We start from the raw sequence: 6,324 nt of genomic DNA, 5'->3' as shown, positions 1-6,324 counted from the left end.
AATGCCGCGCCGCGCTCCCCCCGCCGCCCCTTACCAGGTGCCGCCCCAAGCATGTGCCGGCCCTGGGAGCAGAGGACTGGAAATCAAGGAACCCAACATTGGTGTGTCGAAAATTAAGCCCAACTGGTGGACAAAATAATGAGAGGCTATATTATTCCACCCCCTCACCTGTTTGGGGCCCTTAACAAGAGACTTTGAGGGGGAGAACTTTAACATTCACCTTCACTGCAGTTGCATCAGAAGGATTTGTTGCCATAACATGAGGCCTTGATACTCCAGTGAAGATGCTTAACCATCATCGCTGCATGAGCGAGGACCCCAACCTGATACATGTGAGATCCTGCTCTGTCGACCCCTCCCTCATGTGCTCCTTTCTGCCCCCCACCATCTTCCTCTTGTCCTTTCTCTTTCTCTGCTTTTCACCTGATCCTGAAATCAACTGTGTTGCTGTGATCCAGCACGGTGAGGTGAGATGAGATGGCCCATCCACCTCTGTCCAGCCTGAGAAGGACCAGTGAAAGACAGGGACCTGACCAGACCAACCAGATGATGTCCCTGACTGAGGAGGTGAGCCAGAGTCCAAAGCAGTAGCTGTCGTGGCTGACCTGCCAGCCCAAAATCCCTTCTGTCTGTCTCTTGTCTAAAGTCTTTTGTCTGTATCATTCCTGATGCAGAATTGACCAACAGAACTAACCCTTTCTTCTCCACCAGGAAAGATTGTTTGACTGAATCAGAGACTTTAACCAATGTTCACAGTGTCCAGAAAGGGACTTCCATATGTTTTGATTGTTTATGCAAAACAATCAATCAGTTTCAATGCTCTTGACCTTTTCTGATTGTCTTCCTTTTGTGTGTTTCAATCAATACATTCCTAACCTTTGGCATGAATTTTATAGTATGTTTGCCATAAGTGGCATGTGAACCCCCCCATTCGGGGAGGCTAGACCCTGACCCCATCCCATCTGCCCTCGCCCCTGCTGGACCCCCAAGTCCCCCACCGTGCTAGACGAGCCCCACCCAGCTGCCCTGAGTCCCGACCTGCCGCCTGCCCAGGCCACTGGCCGACCCCTCCCGGCTGGCCCCAGCTGCCCTAGCCTGCCCGGCCTAGCCCCTGTTGGTTTCAGGGGAGAGACTGAGCGAGGGCAGGAAGAGGACCAGCGTGGGCAGGGCCATGGGGAAAGAGTGTGATGCCGGAGTGGGGCCTCGGGGCTGGGCCAAGGCCTGGCTGTTTGGTGAGGTTTAGCCTCCCGTGGCCTACTATACCCACTGCCCATGGTGTTTGCCATGGTATTAAGCAGACTAAGGTCTCTGTATACCAAACTCCAGACCTTGTTCAACACTGTTTAATATTGAACAGTGACTGAGGTATGTTAACAGATTTAGTGTATATATTACATCTAAATTAATACAACATTTTTAGTGCCCAATGTGGACCCTAAAGGGTTAAATATATATAGAGAGTTTGGCCCTTGGCAAACAAACAATTATTTTCAGTTAGTTTAAAACAAAAGTTTGTTTTAAAATTCTTAAATGTATTGAGTTTGTGTAAGAGAAGCATGCAAGGCAAACCCTTACTGTTTTTGCTTTTTTAAAAATCAGAGAGGGTTAACAACTGTTTTAAAGTAAATTTTTTAAAAATCTTCAAATAAATGCTTTTTTAGTTGTATTTTGAGGTTTATAGTTTCTGTAATTGGCAATAATTTTGAATGTTTAATTAAAGTATTTTTAAGAAAAAGCAAAAGCTGTTCAAATTAAGTGTTTTAAATTATTGAATTTAAAGTGCTAAAGCAGACTTTTACTGAAATAACATCTTGGGTAACCCTCTTGTTAACAAAATGCCAGCTTAATTCATGGCTGCTACTGCATTAACTGTGAATTGAATCTCAAACCACTAGAATCAACGGTTCCTGCAACACCAAACTGTTTGTGAGGGGGTTTTTTATGATTGTTTAATTTTTGCCCAATTTTTATGTTTTGTTTTTGAAGTATTTTTCGTAGTTCTTTTGTGTTTTTTCACATTTTTTTTCTCCAGTTTTGTTTTTGATGTCCAGGATTTTTGTTGTTTTATGCATGTGAGACAGCACAGTGTTAGTGTTGCAGATTAGTTTGCCAGGTTCAGCTAAGTTGCCATGATGGTCATGGTGGCTCACAAATGTTCGTGGCAAAACAGGTGTGGAAGGTCTGTGATAGACTAAAAATGCCTGTGAATTTTTACTGCCTTTGGGTGTTGGAAATGTCTCATGAATGGTTCCAAAAGAACATCTTATTTCTGCTTTGTAGAAGGACGCAACACATTTGGTTAAAAATTACATCAGAGCTAATTTTTTTTTTCTCCAGATAAGCAAATTTAACCACTAATGCAAACAATTGTCACGGTTTGTGTAAATGTACAGCTTTAACTGCGTAAGTGGCAAAAGAGGGCTGGGAAGAAGTTTTTTCCATCTTTATCCATTTTGGATGTGTAGCCAAAGAAGTGATAAGAGCTGGTTTGTTTTTAAACATTTTACAAACATAGAAGAGCAGCAGTTTTGAGATTTGTTTTAGCTACAAATGAAGCAAGTTGTAAGTTCTTAGCTTTAACATCTAAAAAGTGTACAAAAATTACAGTTACAATCTAATCAAGATTTGCAATTCTTAAGGGAGACACACAGACTGAATTAGTCCAAACAATGAGCCTACTGCTATAGCTCAAGCACTGTTAAAATCATTCCTGATAAATGAGAACAGTGAGAGACTGAAAATCAATGAACCAAAATTGGTATGTTGGATATTGGGCCCAGCTGGTGGACAAAATGAGGGGATGGGCTATTCTGCCCATCACTGCCTTTTGGGGTCCTTAAAGAAAGAGATTTGGGGAGAAAAATTGGTTGTTGGAATGAGCATCACTATCATGGCTGAGGCCCGCACTGTCTCCTGGGCCCCACGACCTTCTTTACCCCAAGCCTGACAGATGTCCTGACCAGTCTGAACTAGAGAGAGGGAGCCAGATGACATCACCACTTCCACCAACGCCTCCTAAATCCCAAACACTACTCAAATTTGGCCTGGCCACTCCTCCAGCATGACAGAGGGGCAGCTGCCCAGAAACCTGCTGCCCTAGGCAGCTGCCTAGCTAAAGCACCTTGTGTATAAATCCCATCCCAAACAACAACAAAATAAAACCTATAATAACCACTCCACATGAGAGTTGAAAGCATTTATATAATCAGCTTCAGTGGCTAATGCAACAGGGAGACAATTTCTTGGCGACTCAACTCAAGTGCCTTCACAGCAAACAGCTTTTAGGCTATCAGGCTACTATCATGTGCTCAGTAAAGTCAGGGAGAAGTTGTGTGTGGGAAGGGGCTGCAGGCTGAGGCAAGGAGTTGGAGTGCAGGAGGGGGTATGGGCTCTGGGCTGGGGGGTGCGGGCTCTGGGCTGGGGCCAGGGATGAGGAGTTCAGGGTGTGGGAGGGGGCTCTGGGCTGGGGGTGCAGGAGCGGTGAGGGCTCTGGGCGTGAGCTCTGGGGTGGGGCCGGGGATGAGGGGTTTGGGGGGGGGGGGTCCGGGCTGGGGCAGGGGGGTGGGGCGCAGGCTTACCTCAGGCAGCTCCCAGTCAATGGTACAGTGGGGCTAAGGAAGCTCCATGCCTGTCCTGGCACCACACAGGCCAATGGGACTGTGGAGCCAGTGCTCGGGGCAGGGGCAGCATGCAGAGCCCCATGGCTCCCCCACCTAGGAGCCGGACCTGCTGGCTGCTTCCGGGGTGCAGCACCGTGCCAGGACAGGTAGAGACTAGCCTGCCTTAGACCCGCAGCACCACCAACTGGACTTTTAACGGCCGGGTCGGTAGTGCCTTCTGGAGCCGCCAGGGTCCCTTTTCACCGGGCGCTCCGCTCGAAAACCGGACACCTGGCAACCCTAGACACATTACTGCACAGGACAAAGGCCAACCCAGGCCTTCTACCTGTGACACCTTTTATCTCTCTTTGAGGTAGGGTGACCAGCTAGCAAATGTGAAAAATCAGGACAGGGGGTGGGGGGTAATAGGAGCCCATATAAAAAAAACCACCAAATATTGGAACTGTCCCTATAAAATTGGGACATCTGGTCACCCTACTTTGAGGCTGGCAATGGGTTGCTGGGACACTATGGGTATGTCTACACTGCAACAGAAAACATGCAGCACTGAGACTCAGAGCCCGGATCAGCTGATTTAGGCTTGCAGGGCTGAACAGTGCAGTGTAGACATTCAGGTTTGGGCTGGAGCCTGAACTGTGAGCTCTACCCACCTCTTAGGGTTTCATAGCCTGAGCTCCAGTCCGAGCCCAAACATCTACATTGCAATTTTATAGCCCCACAGTCTCAGGCACTGAGAGCCAGAGTCAGCTGAGCCAGGCTAGCTATGGCCAGGCTGCAGGGTCTTTGATTGCAGTGTAGACATTCTCTGGGCTCTAAATGTAGGATAGGGAAGAGGTACCTCTGGGACACTCGCCACTTGACCATGTAGGGCAGGAAAGACATGGAGCTGCTGGGACGTTTCCCCATGACTATATGGTGATAGAACCTGCTGCTAGGAAAGTTGTCCAACTACATGGAAGGGAGAAGTGAGAAAAGGACCACCAGGACACTGATTTTCAGAGGTTGGGGAGAAGAAGCCACTAAGACACTCTCCCTGACTGTTCAAAATTAATCTTAATTGCATTTTGTGTGGCACAACCACATGGCTAGCCCATTTCTAACATGGATACTTTGGTAGATCCCACAGTCCAAATGCAACCTATGTAGAGAACATGGTGACTGACATCCAGCTTACATTTGGACCCACTTCTCTTCACACCAGAAATGTCCATTTTTTGACTTGACTGTTTTGTTTTTTTACAGGTGAGAAGTTTGGGCCCTGAGAGCTATTTACTAGATAGGACCATGGGGGTTTATTTCAGGGTGAGTGTTCTGATGCATTATCCTCCCAGTTTAATGGCAGCGTAGTATTTTCTCATGACCTTTTAAAATGTAATTGTTTGTTGCAGGCAGTGGGCTGATAGCTATACCACCGCAATTGAACAATAAAACTAGAGATATGGGCTGAGGGGGCTTGTCTGAAAAAGATTTGCTATAAAATGAGTACTTTGTATTTGTACTGAAATGGGTGGTCTCTGTCAATTGGAGCTGCATGGCACCTGTACAGATGCTGACACAGCTGTAAATTCTCAGTCAGGCAGATTCTTGGCCTCCTAATGTTCCACCCTCCATTCCACTATCTGGGAAATCAGGAGTCATGGATTTCACTCTGAACATGAGAAGATTTGGACTAATCCCAGTTCCTGGTAGTCTGGTGTTCCAGAGTTTGAGCCTCTCAGCTGAACAGGCCAGTCAGTTAGGCCCTGGGCTCTGTAATCAGTCATCCGTTGTTCAGTCATGGCTCCTGTGCCATGATATGGTGGAAGCTAGGCCCATTAAGAACCTAAAAGGGCCATACTGGTACGTTGAAATAGATCGATTAATGAACGGGAAGCCAGTGCAGACTGCAAAGCACTGGTGTTACATGTGATCTTTGGCCTGTCCCACTTAGGAGATATGCTGCCATGTGTTGGACAAGTTATAACTTCTCCACAGGCCTTTACCTTCAGCCCCAGATAGTGCTTTGCAGTAAAACCAACTTGGAGGTGCTGAATGCATGGATCACTTGGGCCTAGTCTTCTTCTGAGAGGAAAGGACAATGTCTTGTTACTAGTCAAAGATGAAAGAAGGTGATTTTGATGACTTGCTATTTGGGTATCCAAGAGCAACCATGAGTCTACCAGTGGCTGCACGCCATTATGACCATGTGCCCTAGAGTTTAGGCTAGTGTATTGCCCATCATTTCATGGGAAACATCAGCACACCCATTGAAATCCCCAGCGAGGATGAATCAAGAGGTAGAGAGAGCAGCGTCCAGGAGAGGAAGTCAGAAAACTGGGACAGTAAAATGTAAGGAGTATGTGGTGATAGTCTGCAGTGTGAAATGGCAGGGAATGGGGAAGTAAAGGGTGAGATGTTCAAAGAAGTGGGGAAAACATCAATTCAGCCCTGGCTCTGATTGCAGTATCACTTCCTACTTCTCAGAGATGTGACTGTTTGAGCAGGGAGACATCCTGGGGAGGTAACTTCTGCAAGTTGAAAGAGGTCCAAGGGCAAGTGTCAGAGATGGCAGTAAAAGCCAGTGGCATTGTTTACAAAGAAGTGCTGATATATCGAATAATGCTTAATCACGCTTTGGTTCATTATGAAATACACTCAAGAGACCAAATAACCAATTTCAGTCAGGTTTATTAATATGGTACAGGCAAAAGGTTCTATATGTTAC

This window comes from Terrapene carolina, unplaced genomic scaffold (genome assembly GCF_002925995.2).
Source record: "Terrapene carolina triunguis isolate 2854851 unplaced genomic scaffold, T_m_triunguis-2.0 Scaffold112, whole genome shotgun sequence".
Classification (NCBI taxonomy): Eukaryota; Metazoa; Chordata; order Testudines; family Emydidae; genus Terrapene; species Terrapene triunguis.
Note: the sequence above shows the minus strand (reverse complement) of the source record.